The sequence below is a fragment of the Engystomops pustulosus genome, chromosome 3 (assembly GCF_040894005.1).
Source record: "Engystomops pustulosus chromosome 3, aEngPut4.maternal, whole genome shotgun sequence".
Classification (NCBI taxonomy): domain Eukaryota; kingdom Metazoa; phylum Chordata; class Amphibia; order Anura; family Leptodactylidae; genus Engystomops; species Engystomops pustulosus.
The window spans coordinates 42,944,124-42,960,389 of record NC_092413.1 but is presented as its reverse complement, the minus strand read 5'-3'; the positions used below and the strand labels follow the sequence as shown (position 1 = coordinate 42,960,389).

The window sequence follows — 16,266 nt, the reverse complement described above, 5'->3', positions numbered from 1 at the left end:
CCCCCTCATGCGCCCCAGACATATAATCAATGCCCCTTGCATGCCCCAGATATAGAATAATGCCCCCCCACCCCAGACATATAATTTATCCCCCCTGCCAGCCCCAGATAAAGAATAATGCCCCCCCCCCGCCCCAGACATATAATTTATGGCCCCGCCAGCCCCAGATAAAGAATAATGTCCCCCCCCCGCCCCAGATAAAGATTTAATGTCCCAATTCTATAATTTAAACAAAAAAAAAAACCCATAATACTCACCTCTATGGCGCAGGTTCGTCTCGTCCCCGGTCTTCAGCAGCTTGGTGTAGAGGCGCGGGATAGTGACGTCACTGCTCCGCGCCTCTCACATCAAGCCGCGGAGCTACATGGAGGCAGACTGACATCTGCTAGGTGTCAGCGCTCCTCCACTGAGTGTATGCACAGACGCAGAAGCAGCGGCGCTGCGCTGCGTCTGTGTACTAATCGTACGATGCAGGTACTATAGATTAGATGAAAAGTTGAAGGGAGGGAGTGCGGACCGGCCCCGGACGAGCTCTGCACCGGCCCAGGACCGACCGGCCCACCGGGAAAATTCCCGGTGGGTACTATGGCCAGTCCGCCCCTGCATGGGGGACACAAGTAGCCCCAGATGGAAATAGGGAAAACACAGAAGACCAATGGCCCCCCTTTAACCCAGGGTCAAAAAAGTGTAATATATGGGGTTTTACTATTATTTAGGCCTCTAAAAGTAACTTGAAATCTGAGCAGGTCCCTCAATAGCTGAGTTTGCCTTTTTATGAAAATGTGAAAAATCGCACCTAAAGTTCAAAGCCCCATAACATCCTACAAAAATGAGAAGATGCATAAAAAGCCAAGTCCACATAAAGCCGACATTCGGTTAAAGTTAATGATCAAGTATTTTTGCTCTTATGAAACGCATCCGCTTTTTTTTAAAAGGGATGCATTTTTTAAACCGCATGCGTGTTTGTCAGTTTTTCAGAATTTGCATAATTAAACCCCTTAGGGTGAAGACACATGTGGCGTTTTTAGGCAGTTTTTACTAAGTGCGTTTTCAGATCGTAAAAAACGCATCAGTTTTTTAAAAACGCATGCGTTTTCGTCCGTTTTTAATTACGCAATTTTGGAAAAACTGACAAAAACGCATGCGTTTTCAAAAAATGGATGCGTTTTTAAAAAAAGGATGGTTTTTTTTGCATTTTTAACAATCTGAAAATGCACTAACTAAAAACGGCCCAAAAACGGCCTAAAAACGCCACGTGTGTCTTCACCCTTAGGGTGATGCCACACATGACATTTTGAACCAGTTTTTGGTCCGTTTTTAATCAGTCTGTTGAAAACGCATCAGTTTTTGACAGGTTTTACCAATTATCTTAATTAAAACTGGTCAAAAACGCATGCGTTTTCGGACTGACTGCTTAAAAACGAAACAAAAACGGGATAAAAACGCCATGTGTGGCATCACCCTTTTAATGACACGGGGCAGATTTGAAAAAATGGGCCGTGTCAGGAAGGTGAAAAGTGGCTTTGGCATTAAGGGGTTAAAGGGGAAACATATCCAATAAATCAGATTCACCTGTTCAGTTCATGTTGTTCACCTGTTAAAATAAGAAACTGCACCTAAAACCTCCTCCAATCTGATTATCAAGTAGTTTTTCAGACGCAGTTTTGAAGGCCAAAAACAGGAGTGGATAACAATGGGTGAGAACTGCTCCTCTGCTTTCTTCACTCCACTCCTGATTTGGACATCGAAAAATGGATCTGAAAATCTGAAGTGTGAACACTCCCTAACCGCTTGTGATTGGTAACGAGTATCTTGTGTTCTGAATCTGTTAGAACACGACACATGTTACTTGTCTCCATATACATCTGTGATCAGGACCCCCCCCTCCTCCGCAGTGTGTGAACACGTCCTCATAAATGTTCCCTCATTTTTTTCTTGATAAGGTGAGTGAGATGTGAAAGGGCGTGACCTCTGCAACCTCAATTTTTATATATTTGTGGTAAAAGTGGCCTAAACAATAGTGTCCTAGTTGTCACATCCCTTTCTATCCGCTCTCTGGCAGATATAGATATAGATGATATAACACACGTCACTCACACATCAGATGGAAAGACAACGTTTAATCCCACTTGGACCCTAAATGACAGATCACAGCTGAGCTCTTCCCATCTCTCCATGATGGGGGATTTCCCACAGTCTGGACAATATACAGTAACAGCGGAGCCTCCATGACGTCTTACTATACAATGTGATCATTAGTCTGAGGAGGAATCCCAGGTCAGTGCCTCATCTTCTGGGTGGGAGAAGGAGGCAGAGACGTGAGGCAGTGATGGAGAACCTGGCGCTCGTATAGTAGTCATCAGCCTCAGCTTCTCCAGGTCAGGACAGGAAGCGATGGCTGAGGGGGAATCCTGGGGGATCTGTGTCTTTCTCTTCTCTGGATTCTCCATCTGTAGGATATGGATGAGCGGTCGGATTCCTTGTAGGGATCAGGACACTGTGATGGATGTGATGTCCTGGAGGAAGAAAGGAGACAAATGGCAATGAGGAACAGCAGAGAAAATAATCCTTTATTAAAGGTGCTGGACATCATCGAGGAGAGTCACCCCAATTCCCTTGTTCCCCCTATCAGTGAGAATTGTGGGGCGCTCTCTATTGGTAGGGATTAGACACATAGCACCCCCTCTATCACCTGCCGCAGATCACAGAGCCCCCGTGCTGACCCCCCATAAATGGGTGACCTGGTGCTGTGCACTTACCAGTGACACCCCGGTCTGTACAGGTGGGGTACAGCACTGCGCACCTCCTCCCCCCATGTCCTATCTTATATTAGACACCAAGAAACACATCAGTAATTGTTCCATTATCCTCAATCATAAACACAAGTCACCATCCTGGACACAGTTTGTATATGATATTACAGCTCAGACATATACACTGCAATACAGCTGAAAATCCTGCAAATATATATTTTTACATCCGTATTCCCAATCTCCAGGCCTGACACTTCTCCTTGGAGATCATATAACTATTATAGAATAGATATAATGTAGTCAGTGCAGGTAAGTACCAGGGATGAGACGTTGTGGACTGGAGAACGCCCCTTCCTCAGGCTGTGATGCTGTGTATCCGGAGCATATTCCTGGAAGCTCTGCTGCCGCTGATCTGGAGCCTATATACAGATCCTGTGATCCCTCTATGGCCTGGGTGACCTACTGACATATACAAACACGTCATAAACATGTGTAATTATATATGGTAACAGTAACATAATATAATATCACTACTTACCGGAGAGGAGCGGCTGTGCAGGATCCCTGCAGCTCATCTTCCATCCACCTCCCATGTACTGATTCTGGTACCTAGATATTTGTGTATGTCCTGACGGGTGCAGTTACTCACCTCTTCCTCCAGGAGTCCAGGAGTCTCAATATTAACCCCTCGATCAAATGTACAACTATCTCTTTAAGACACCAGTACAATTGATTACTATATCAATGCACACAGAGATTTCCTCTATATACACTGCCATTGAGTGCAGCATGTGATACTGGCGCCTCTCACAGAAGGTACACGGCGTATGGTGGCACAATCAGCACATATGGGATATATACTGCTTGTACCACACATGAGCTCTGCAAGAAAACAAAAGAGAAATTAAAAAATGCAGGAGAATCAGCAGCACAATAATATACAATAATCAGATGACATTTCAGCTAAGGATTTGGTCCACACACGGGCACCATTAGTTTGGTCCACACTCGGGCACCATTAGTTTGGTCCACACTCGGGCACCATCAGTTTGGTCCACACTCGGGCACCATCAGTTTGGTCCACACTCGGGCACCATCAGTTTGGTCCACACTCGGGCACCATCAGTTTGGTCCACACTCGGGCACCATCAGTTTGGTCCACACTCGGGCACCATCAGTTTGGTCCACACTCGGGCACCATTAGTTTGGTCCGCACTCGGGCACCATTAGTTTGGTCCGCACTCGGGCACCATTAGTTTGGTCCGCACTCGGGCACCATTAGTTTGGTCCGCACTCGGGCACCATTAGTTTGGTCCACACTCGGGCACCATTAGTTTGGTCAGCACTCGAGCACCAATAGTTTGGTCCGCACTCGGGCACCATTAGTTTGGTCCGCACTCGGGCACCATTAGTTTGGTTCTCTCTTGGGCACCATACATTTTGGCCTCTCTTGGGCACCATACATTTTGGCCTCTCTTGGGCATCATACATTTTGGCCTCTCTTGGGCACCATACATTTTGGCCTCTCTTGGGCACCATACATTTTGGCCTCTCTTGGGCACCATACATTTTGGCCTCTCTTGGGCATCATACATTTTGGCCTCTCTTGGGCATCATACATTTTGGCCTCTCTTGGGCACCATACATTTTGGCCTCTCTTGGGCACCATACATTTTGGCCTCTCTTGGGCATCATACATTTTGGCCTCTCTTGGGCATCATACATTTTGGCCTCTTGGGCATCATACATTTTGGCCTCTCTTGGGCATCATACATTTTGGCCTCTTGGGCATCACACATTTTGGCCTCTTGGGCATCACACATTTTGGCCTCTCTTGGGCATAATACAAAGTGGCCTCTTGGGCATCATACATTTTGGACTCTCTTGGGCATCATACATTTTGCCTCTTGGGCATCACACATTTTGCCTCTTGGGCATGGCATCACACATTTGCCTCTTGGGCATGGCATCACACATTTTGGCCTCTTTTGGGCATAATACAAAGTGGCCTCTTGGGCATCACACCTTTTGCCTCTCTTGGGCATCATACATTTTGCCTCTTGGGCATCACACATTTTGCCTCTTGGGCATGGCATCACACATTTTGCCTCTTGGGCTTAGCATCACACATTTTGCCTCTCTTGGGCACAATAGGAAGTGGCCTCTTGGGCATCACACCTTTTGCCTCTCTTGGGCATCATACATTTTGGCCACTTGGGCATCACACCTTTGCCTCTTGGGCATCACACCTTTTGCCTCTCTTGGGCATCATACATTTTGGCCACTTGGGCATCACACCTTTTGCCTCTCTTGGGCATCATACATTTTGGCCACTTGGGCATCACACCTTTGCCTCTTGGGCATCACACCTTTTGCCTCTTGGGCATCACACCTTTTACCTCTTGGGCATCACACCTTTTGCCTCTTGGGCATCACACCTTTTGCCTCTTGGGCATCACACCTTTTGCCTCTTGGGCATCACACCTTTTGCCTCTCTAGGGCATCAGACATTTTGCCTCTCTTGGGCACCACACCTTTTGCCTCTCTTGGGCATCACACATTTTGCCTCTCCTGGGCATCAGACATTTTGACCTATCTGTGGCACCATATATTTTGGCCTCTCTTGGGCACTATTCAATGTAAATATTACAGCTGATACAATAGAACTGAAGCCTCTGAGCAAAACACAACATTTTTTACCGAAAAAATGTGGTGTTCTGCTCAAAGGAAATAAAATACACAAAGCTAAATAAAGTTTTCGATGGGGTCAGCAATCAAGTACAGCACCGAAGCACATAAATAATGATGAAAGGCCCCAAAACTTCTGCTTGTCATCACATTAGTATATTATAGAGAATCTGGCCCAGACTATTACTAAATACCCAAGTCACCCCAGCCCCCACACACATAACCAGACTGAGGCCCTATCATTCCTGTCCCCCAACATGACCCCTCCCTAATCTTACTCCAGCACAAGGCTCTCTTCTCATGGTCCCTATTCTTATAATAATAAACTTTATTTATATAGCACCACCAAATTCTGCAGCGCTTGAAAGCAAGCAGAGATCTTGAAAATTGATACAGAAAGTAGATTGGAGAATTCATGACTCTTCATGACACAAACAATATAAATGATATTCCAGGTTGATGACCCCCCCCCCATTGTTACCCTCTACTACCCCCAGTGTGGCTTCCCTTCCATTGTTACACATCAGCGTGACCCTCTTATTCCATTCCCCCTGAAATCTCATTTTCCAAAATTCATATAATTTACATACGACCTTTCACCACCTCCATCACCTCCATCCTGTAATATATGTGACTCCACTCATTGCAGCGCAGATGGAAGTGTTTTCTTACAATTGTAGTAATTTTTTTTTTCTCAAATGTGTAAAGCAATAAAAAAAGATTTCATCAACAATTAGTAAAAGGTTAAAAAAACAATTCTCATTAATAAAAAATCTGGATTATTTTGGTGACACATTTCCTTTTAGCCCCCATCATTCCTGGGCAAACTTATTTCTGATGTCTAGGGCCGCCCATCTGACAGTAAGAAGCCTATTTAGCATATTGTGTACTGACCCTACCCAGGAACTATTCTAATTAGACTCTCTACTGTCAGGTGATTGGCCCTAGGCTGGAGAAAACGCTCTGGCTCCACCCAATTGACAAGAAAGCAAAAATACTAATGACACTGATGCTTGGGAAATGAGGGGGGAGGGTGGTGGAAGGTCTTTGAGCTCAGCCCAAAAGTGATTGATTTTAGGGGGTTGAGTTTATAAAATTCCATTTTCTCCGCTCATAGAGGGGAAGGTTTTATAGAGTATAAACAAAAATGATTGCTAAAAAACTTGGTCTTTTAGGTAGGTGGTCTTCTCTATGGGGTGGTCTTATGTAGAAATGTGTGGATTTGTCCAGTATCTACTTTAACTTTCATGAAGTTTTCAATAAATTTCCATTTCTTATAAGAATTATCCTGCGAGTAGCATCTCTATCTTCCTCTCTTGGGTAATGTAAGGCAGCGGGTGAGGACCCACTGTGCCACTGAACTGGTTTGGCTTAGGGCTAATCCTGAGGGCGTTGTCTAAGTGATTCCCTGGTTTTCACCCTTTAACCCCCATACGGGGATCTGGTCTTCGCTGCAGGGAACCACCAGGTCGCTACCCCAGGAGTAGTCCCAGTTCAGTGACAGCTGACCCCGAAGGGTTTAGAGGAACTGGTGCGTGACCCTGAAGGGACCTGAAGGGGGATAGTAGCTTGACCTACAGGTACTTGCTTTACTTACATCTTCTCCATTATATTGCTACTGCCTGTCACTAGTGACCCTGCTAGTGATGTCACTCTTGTTCCCGATGACCCTGCTTATGTGGATGCTCTTGTTCTTGATGGCTCTACTGCCCCTGCACCTCTTGTTCCTAATGAGTTTTCTGCTGGGTTTCTCCTATTTGCTGGGACACTTGGTTTCATTCCTGATATGTTCTCATCTTGTCCCATAGAACTTTACAGTATCTTCTGGTGTCAAACATCATCTCTGTCCCTGACCACAATACTTCTCCATCATCACCAGCAATAACCCATGACAACCTCCTTGGTGGGATAATCCCAGTCTATCCGGTGTGAAATGGATGGAGAGAAACCCCACATTCCAGTATGTGACCAAGATATAAGCCCCTTACCCCTGGCTGGGTACCGGCTCGGCTCCATTTGCCTCATCTCTACTGCACTTGGGTTGTTTTTCACTGCAGAAAGTCCCACCTCGCTCCCACACTCATAGTTATGCTATGAGACTGATTGTCTGTATAAAGGAAATCAACCAGCAGGAAAAAGTAAAAAAACACTGAAAATACTGACCGGAGCCCAGAGCACCCGACATCTCGTCCCCATGATCGGCTTTTTCTAAGTCTCTTTTCTAGGTGATCCCGGGATGTCAAGACTAGCAAAGACAAGCGCCGGGATCAAGATGAAGAGTAGGTGAGTATTTTCAGTGGTTTTTTTTTACTTTGTCATACTGGATGATTTCCTTTAATTTCCATTAAATATTTATTTGTCTAATCTTATATCCAGATAATAAATCATAGCACAATCATAAACCTACATAATTATCATACAAACCCACACCCACCCACTTGTTGAGCTTGGTAACGTTTGGCCCCTTTAGGACCCCATAAATTAAGGTGAGATTGATGTATGTACCACTCCTCTCATGGTCTTTGCGTTTGTTCTTAAGTTGAATTTGCATTTAGCTTTAATGGCACCAAAGATTATCATTAAAACTTTATTGCAGAGTAAAGCATCCAGAGAGCTTCACCAGAGGTCACAGTAATTGAAGAGTGGGCTTTAAGTCAGGTGTCTTTAAGTAAGTGACTGCCTGTACTGTGCTCCCTGCAGATTCCGCTCTTGGTTCTCCATTCATCATCAAAGAAACAATATTTATATCCTCTTAGTGTCTCACCTATCCTGGGTCTAAAGGGGTTTAAGATCCAAACTATTATTGACCCATCTATAGGGTAATCTGTAGGTGACTCCGCTGCTCGGCTGTGTTACCCTAAGGAGGGAGCCAGAAGCAGACGTCTGTAGTGTAGCGGCTATCCTGGTTACCACAGTGCACAGTTATACTAGACAGTCATATTCTGCGCCAGGTCTATCCCAGGGTCTGAGGCTGGAGGATAAATCTGGTGGAGGATGAGACGGTCTAGTATAACTCTGCTCCTCCTGTTGTCTTTACTTTACACCAGAAAATGCACTAAAATTCTGCCATTTTCGGTGTTGTCTCCCCCCAACTTTTACCCGACCCCCCGCCCCCCACCAACACCCCACTCCCCTACAACTTTTACCCTGATCCCCCCACCACCAACCCAATCCCCGCAACTTTTACCCTCCACCAACACCCCACTCCCCAAAGACCTTTACCCTGACCCCCCCACTATTAACCCAATCCCCACAACTCCCCCCCCCCACGACCACCCACTCCCATACACCCTTTACCCTGATACCTCCACCACCAACCCAATCCCCACAACTTTTTCCCTCCCCCCACAACACCCCACTCCCCTACAACTTTTACCCTGATCCCCCCACCACCAACCCAATCCCCACAACTTTTACCCTCCCCCTCCACCAACACCCCACTCCCATACAACCTTTACCCTGATCCCTCCACCCACAAACCCAATCCCCACAACTTTTACCCTGATACCCCACTACCAACCCAATCCCCACAGCTTTTACCCTCCCCCTCCACTGACACCCAACTCCCATACAAATTTTTCCCTGATCCCCCCCCCCACCATCTACCCAATCCCCACACATTTTAGCCTGACCACCCACCACCACCCTGATCTTCACAACGTTTACTCTGCCCCATCGCCACCCCACTCCTATACAACTTTTACATTGTTACCCACCATCCTGCAACCCACCACCAATCTAGCGTCCCAAAACTTTTATCCTATTGCCCACCAACCTGATCCCCACAACTTTTATGCTTCCACCACCAGCCCAATGCACACAACACTTACCCTGCTCCCTACCCAGCCCCAATTAACACATCTTTTACTCTACCCCACCACCGGCACTCCACTCACCCAAAACTTTTACCCTGCCACCCACCACCAGTCAGCAATCCCAAAACTTTTACCCTGACACCCTCCACCAATGCCCTCAACTCTTAGGCTACATGCACACTGCCGCTCACCCCCACCCCTCTCCATAGGAACATATGGGCCACGGCACCGTAATACGGGAAAAGATAGGACATGTCCTATCTTTTCCTGGGCTACGGAGCGGTACGGTGCCGCACGTGTGCTGCACCGTACCGTTCCTATACCCTGCCGTGAGCCCATAGAAGTGTATGGGGGACGTATATCGGCTGTATATACATCCCCCATACATGTGTGTGAATGCAGCCTTACCCTGTTCCCCACCACTCTGATCCCCACAACTTTTACCCTGTTCCCCACCACTCTGATCCCCACAACTTTTACCCTGCAATCCCCCACCAATCTTCCATTCCAAAATGTTTACAGCAGAGGGAGGAAGCTGCTAGAAAATGAAGGTTACAAGTCACACAATGAGCAGACATAGAGTTATTCCTTAGTGGACACTGATATCTGTACAGTGTGTAGAAAATTGAAGAACAGCTTTAACATTTCTGTTCCTAACAAACCCAATGATGAGTTTAAATTTTTCTGTTTTCATATTGCAGAGTGGTAGAGGTCGGGTACAATTATTGTGGGGGGACCCTATATCCCTCCCTAGACCACTCATGGTCTAAGGACAAATATTTTTGGAAGTCTCTTTTCTAGGTGATCCCGGCGTGTCAAGAAGCAGACGTCTGTAGTGTAGCGGCTATCCTGGTTACCCCAATGGGACAGATTTATCAAAAGTATCTAAAACTCAGACAGTGCACAGTTATACTAGACAGTCATATTCTGCGCCAGGTCTATCCCAGGGTCTGAGGCTGGAGGATAAATCTGGAGGAGGATGAGACGGTCTAGTATAACTTTGCTCCTCCTATTGTCTTTACTTACACCAGAAAATGCACTAATATTCTACCATTTTCGGTGTTGTCTCCCCCCAACTTTTACCCTCCCCCTCCACCAACACCCCACTCCCCTACAACTTTTACCCTGACCCCCCCCCCCACCAACCCAATCCCCACAACTTTTAGCCTACCTACCACAACTCTACCATCCCAAAACTTTTACCCTAATCCCCACTAGCTCAATGCCCACAACACTTACCCTCCTCCCTACCCAACCCCGATCCATACATCTTTTACCCTGCCCCACCACCGTCACCACACTCACCCAAAATATTTACCCTGCTACCCTCCACCAATGCCCACAATATTTACCCTGTTCCCCACAACTTATACCCTGATCCTCCACCACTGCCATACATCCCAACAGCTTTTACCTTGACCCACAACTACCACCCAGACCCCCCATAACTTTTACCCTGCCCAGAAGCCCGTGCTACCCCAATAATGCTCAGTAATTTTTTACAGAAGCTGTGTAATATATAAAAAGCTATTTGACAAGCGCTGCATAATCTGTGTGCACTATATAAATAAAGGAATTATTATTATTATGAAAGTGCCTCCTCATCATCTTACTATATCTCCATCATCCTCCCTCCTTCCCTCCTAATCGGCTTTTCCCTCTGAAGTCTCTGATTTATGTCATCTTTTCCAGGCACAATCTCACAGAGGAGTCGGATTATATAGAAGTCTATGGAGAGGGGGGGCAGTGAGAAGGAGGAGAAACGCCTCCACCCACCGGCACAGAGGGGACAGAAAATTTAGAGACACAGACCGCAGAGGGAGGAAGCTGCTAGAAAATGTAGATTACAAGTCACACAATGAGTAAACATAAAGTTATTCCAAAGTTGAAGAACAGCCCAACATTTCTGCCCCTTTAACCCCGATGATGAGTTTCAATTTAAATTGCAGAGGGAGGGGCCTAGTATGGTTATGATGGGGGGACCCTATATCCCTCCCTAGACCACTCAGGGGTAAAACATGTTTCAGTGTTACTGAATGTTATTTTATGTTACTCCCCTGTCCTGGAGAATGACATCATAGTATACATTACTAGATACATCACAGAGAGGGCGGAGCCTGGAGGTGCAGGGTTCTGTGTATGCGCCCCCTGTAGGCCAGTGCCCTGTATAACTGCAGGGGGTGCATGTAGCCAAGTCCAGGCATGAATGTACATATCTAATACACAGAATATAAATCCATCATATACAGTCACTTACCTCCTGTTACTTACCCACTCAGCACACAGGAGAGCGACCAATGGCATCACTCAAATAAGAAATTCTTTCTAAACAAGGAAAAAGATTAAAAGACAATAAACCTCTACAATTTTGGGATATTTTGCAGCAAATCATGTGAGTAGTAAAACTAGTTATAGGTGTAACCAGTCTCCTATACAGGCGGCCCCCGGGCTACGTACAGGAGGGGTTTGTTAGGTTTGTTCTTAAGTTGAATTTGCAAGTTGGATTTGGTAGATTTTATAAATTTAGTTCCAAAGTTTAATTTTTGTCCCTTTGACCATTGGATTTTCAAAATGTTGTGCTGTCATGGGAACAAGGATTATCAATAAAACTTCATTACAAACACCTTACAGCTGAACAAAGCACCCAGAGAGCTTCACCAGAGGTTACAGTGGGCAGAGAGGTCCGTCTGTAACTAGGGGTCGCCTGTAAGTCGGGTGTCCTTAAAAGGAACCTGTCACCAGAGGGGTAATTTTCACTGGTGACAGGTTCCTATAGACACTACACAGTAGATAGTGATGATGTGGTTTTTATCAAGTGTGTGACTTACTTTGTTAGTAAATTTGCAATATCAAACTTTACCTGGTTCCCTCCACCACCCGCAGTGATGTCCCGGGGGGGGGGGGGGAGGTGCGCATTTCAAATTCTAACATCCGATTGCTTGTTTGATATTGTATATTTAACTAACAAAGTAAGCCACACATTTGATAGAAATGTCATCACTATCTACTGTTTAGTGTCTATAGGAACCTGTCACCAGTGAGAAATATCCTTCTGTTGACAGGTTCCCTTTTAAGGACATCCACCAACAGCATGAAGGACTGTATGCAAATAAGCCTGAGGGGCTCCAGGCTCCAGAGGTGTAAATGGAGCCTGGAGCCCCTCAGGCTCATTTGGATACAGTCCTTCATGCTGGTGGTAGATGTCCTTGGAGCAGGAACCACCTGTAAATCCAAATACTGTATATTATATGCAGGGGCGTTGCTAGGGTGGTAAAACATCCGGGGCACTGGCCCCAACGTGTATACATAACACTTTCAGTAATGCCCCCTCCTGTACACAACACATACAGCTACATAAAACACAGGAGAAATCCCTACCTGCTACCTTCAGTGCCAGGAGGCCATAAAGCCATAAAACCTATATACAGGTGGTCCCCTACTCAAGAACACCCGTCTTACAGACGACCCCTAGTTACAGACCTTGACGTTGGTAATTTAATGTACTTTAGGCTACAATGAACAGCTATAACAGTTATCACAGGCGTCTACAATAAAGCTTTATTGTTAATCCTGGTTCTTATGAGAAGCCAATATTTTCAAAATCCAATTGTCACAGAGGCCAGAAAAATTCTGTCTGGGGTTACAATGATAAAATATACAGTTCCGATTTACATACAAGTTCAACTTAAGAACAAACCTACAGAACCTATTTTGTACGTCACCCTGTATATATTATACACATATATTCTGGTTTACACACAATAAAGCTGACAATTACTGCTCCAGCACAGTATAAGGCCCCATAATTTGCATTACACCCCCTCAGTGTGCCACCTACTTAATAATGTTCCCTAATCTTGAACTAACAAGTAAGAATGCAATTTACACTTAATAACTGTGGCCCCCACTAATTAGCTCTGAACGTGGCCCTAAACTAAATAATGCCCTGCCTAATCATGCCCACACAAAGAATCCCCTCACCTTAAACCTACACTAAGTAATGTCCACACAGCCCCCAATAAAAAGTTCCCCAGAGCCCCCTGTAATGTTCCCCACAGCCCTCACTAAGAACTTCCCCTCGGCCCAATGCCGTCACAGCCCCCGATGCCCCCCACAGCCCCCAATAATGTCCCCTATGCCCCCCTCAATGTCATCACAGCCCCCTAGTAATGTTCCCAAAGCCCCCCAATGTCGTCACAGTCCCCTGTAATGACTCCCACAGCTCCACTAAGAAGTCCCCCACAGCACCCAGTAATGTCTCCAACAGCCCCCCAGTAATGTTCCCAAAGCCCTCTAATGTCCTCCACAGTCCCCCAATGTCTTCACAGCCCCCCAGTAATGTTCCTAAAGTCCTCTATAATGTTCTCAACACAGCCCCCTAATGCCCTGACAGCCCCAATGTCCCCCACAGCCCCACTATGAAGCCCCCCACAGCCCCCAGTAATCTCTCCAATATCCCCTCAATAATGTTCCCAAAGCCCTCTGTAATGTTGCCTACAGCCCTCCCAATGTCTTCACAGCCCCTTGTTATGTTCCCCACAGCCCCCACAGCTCTCAGTAATGTCCCTAACAGCCCCCGCACCCCTAAAGTCTTCACAGCTCCTAGTAATGTAATGTAATGTTCACCATAGACACCATAAAGTCCTCAATGCTGCAGTGAACGGAGAGCAGCCATGGGAGACAGAGGTGAGTAGCAGTGTTTATTTTTTTTAATTATGCAAGGGGGAGGCCCGGTGATGTCATCACCCGGCGTCTCCTGCTCCCGGCGCTGTAGTGAGCTGCTTGAAGCAGGAGACGCTGTTTGATCACGTCCTTCACCACTACAGTGCTAATCAGTGCCGCCGGCTCCGTTCATCCGCTCTTCAGTGCTCATCGCTATCTACGTCCTAAGGACGTAGCCCGGACACCAGGACATTCGGGGCACAGGCCCCGGATCTTTTGACCTAGCGACGCCCCTGATTATATTATACATCCTTTCATATAGCGGCTGCAATCTGCATATACAATGACATCCTGGATCTCTAATATGCAGTGACCCCCCCCCCCATCACATAGATTTATCTCATATACAGTTATATATACGTCCATATATACAGTGATCTATAGCAGTGATTTTCAACTAGTGTGCCGCGACACATGGTCGGGTGTGCCGCGGGGAAAGTTCCCCAAACTATGGTGCCCCCTGTGTTTTGTTTCCCAGAGAAATGTAAAATGAGAAATACTATAGTCATGAGGCTGGAGTACTACAAGTACCAGCTCATATGCTGAGTACTCATGGCCATAGTACTTCTCATTGTACTCCTTTATTTTGCAGTATATGAGCCATATAATAATCAGCACCATATACTAAAACCAGGGAGAAACTGAGAAGTGTTGAGGAAGAGCTTCGTGTGTGTCTTTCCACCATTCCTGCCAGGATATCCCTTTTGTGTTTATCGAAACAGGCCCAGGTTTCACACTGAGTGAGTAAAATAAATGTAGAATCTATATTATTAACTATATGTATAATATGACTGTTTTAGTGTGATTTTGCGCTATTATGGTTGGTGGTGTGCCCCAGGATTTTCTAAGTATAAAAAGTGTGCCGCGGCTCAAAAAAGGTTGAAAATCACTGATCTATAGGACATTATAGACAGTTATGTATAGGAAATTATATACATTGATATTCACATTCCCCATATACACTTCAGACACATCTCCCTAAAGTAATAAATGTCTCCTCCTGTGTGATACGTGTAATAGGGCAATGATCCTTAGAAAAATTGTCTATTTTTGAAGCTCCTCCCAAATGACTCCCACTGATAAGGTAATTCCTAGACCCCCTGCTGTCACTGCTATAGGGTCAGGGAGGTGTATTCTCAACCCCATTAACATCAATGGCCATCACTCTGCGTCCTGGGTAACCAGTTAGGGGACAGGGGGCGCTCTACCCCGACTCTCACCTGCCTTATAGTGCTCCTCCGGCCATAGATGAAGCCTCCCCATGAGTCCTTCTGTGCAGTAACTGTGTGACCTCCTTCTCTTCAGATGTCTCCGGCCTCCTAATTCAGGAGCAGGAGGAGTCTTTCTTACTGGAGGTCTGGATGGAGGGGCAGCAGCGTCTTCTGGTGTAAACATGGCCGCCATCCCCTACTCCTGGTCTCCATGGAGTCATTGTCACAGCCGGAGTCATGGAGCAGCTGAGCTGTGACTTCACTGTGACAGGTTCTGAGGTTCTGCTGTCTGTATATATGGAGGATGACAGGACCTGAGGTTCTGCTGTCTGTATATATGGAGGATGACAGGACCTGAGGTTCTGCTGTCTGTATATATGGAGGATGACAGGACCTGAGGTTCTGCTGTCTGTATATATGGAGGATGACAGGTCCTAAAGATGGGGCCTACTGTATTTCTCCCTGTATATGGACACGTCCTGATCTCCTCTAGTTATATATTTACTGGACGTCTTCTGCCAACTGCCACCACCAGTCATATACCAGTCATTTACCAGTCATATACCAGTCATACACCAGTCATGTGCCAGTCATATACCAGTCATGTGCCAGTCATACACCAGTCATGTGCCAGTCATACACCAGTTATACACCAGTCATATACCAATCATGTGCCAGTCATACACCAGTCATGTGCCAGTCATACACCAGTTATACACCAGTCATATACCAATCATGTGCCAGTCATACACCAGTCATATACCAATCATGTGCCAGTCATACACCAGTTATACACCAGTCATATACCAATCATGTGCCAGTCATACACCAGTCATATACCAATCATGTGCCAGTCATACACCAGTCATACACCTCCTACCTCCCAGCTCCTTTTTCCACAACCACCACACAGTATGGTTCCCCTTTTAGTGCTCCCTATCTCCCCCTCACATTGGTTCCCCCCAGTCCCCAAATTGTGGCAAATTTCTCTATGGCCTTCTGATATTGTGTACCTTAGCAGCAGTCCCCCTGCATATTGGGTCTCCCCAGCAGCTACCTTTCATAATGTAACCCCTA

The 16,266-nt window shown here is 46.1% G+C and overlaps 1 long non-coding RNA gene across 2 annotated transcripts; it reads right to left on the bottom strand.

Annotated features, from left to right (window-relative positions):
- Positions 1-2,105: 2,105 nt before the first annotated feature.
- LOC140121245 (uncharacterized) lies at positions 2,106-15,819 on the bottom strand. Of its 2 annotated transcripts, none has more exons than XR_011854046.1 (4): positions 15,199-15,819; positions 11,514-11,577; positions 3,071-3,635; positions 2,106-2,516 (listed from the first exon to the last, which is right to left on the bottom strand). It is a non-coding gene; the product is annotated as an uncharacterized lncRNA (long non-coding RNA). The 2 variants fall into 2 exon arrangements; XR_011854045.1 differs by having other exon boundaries at positions 11,514-11,581; positions 15,199-15,816.
- Positions 15,820-16,266: the final 447 nt, after the last annotated feature.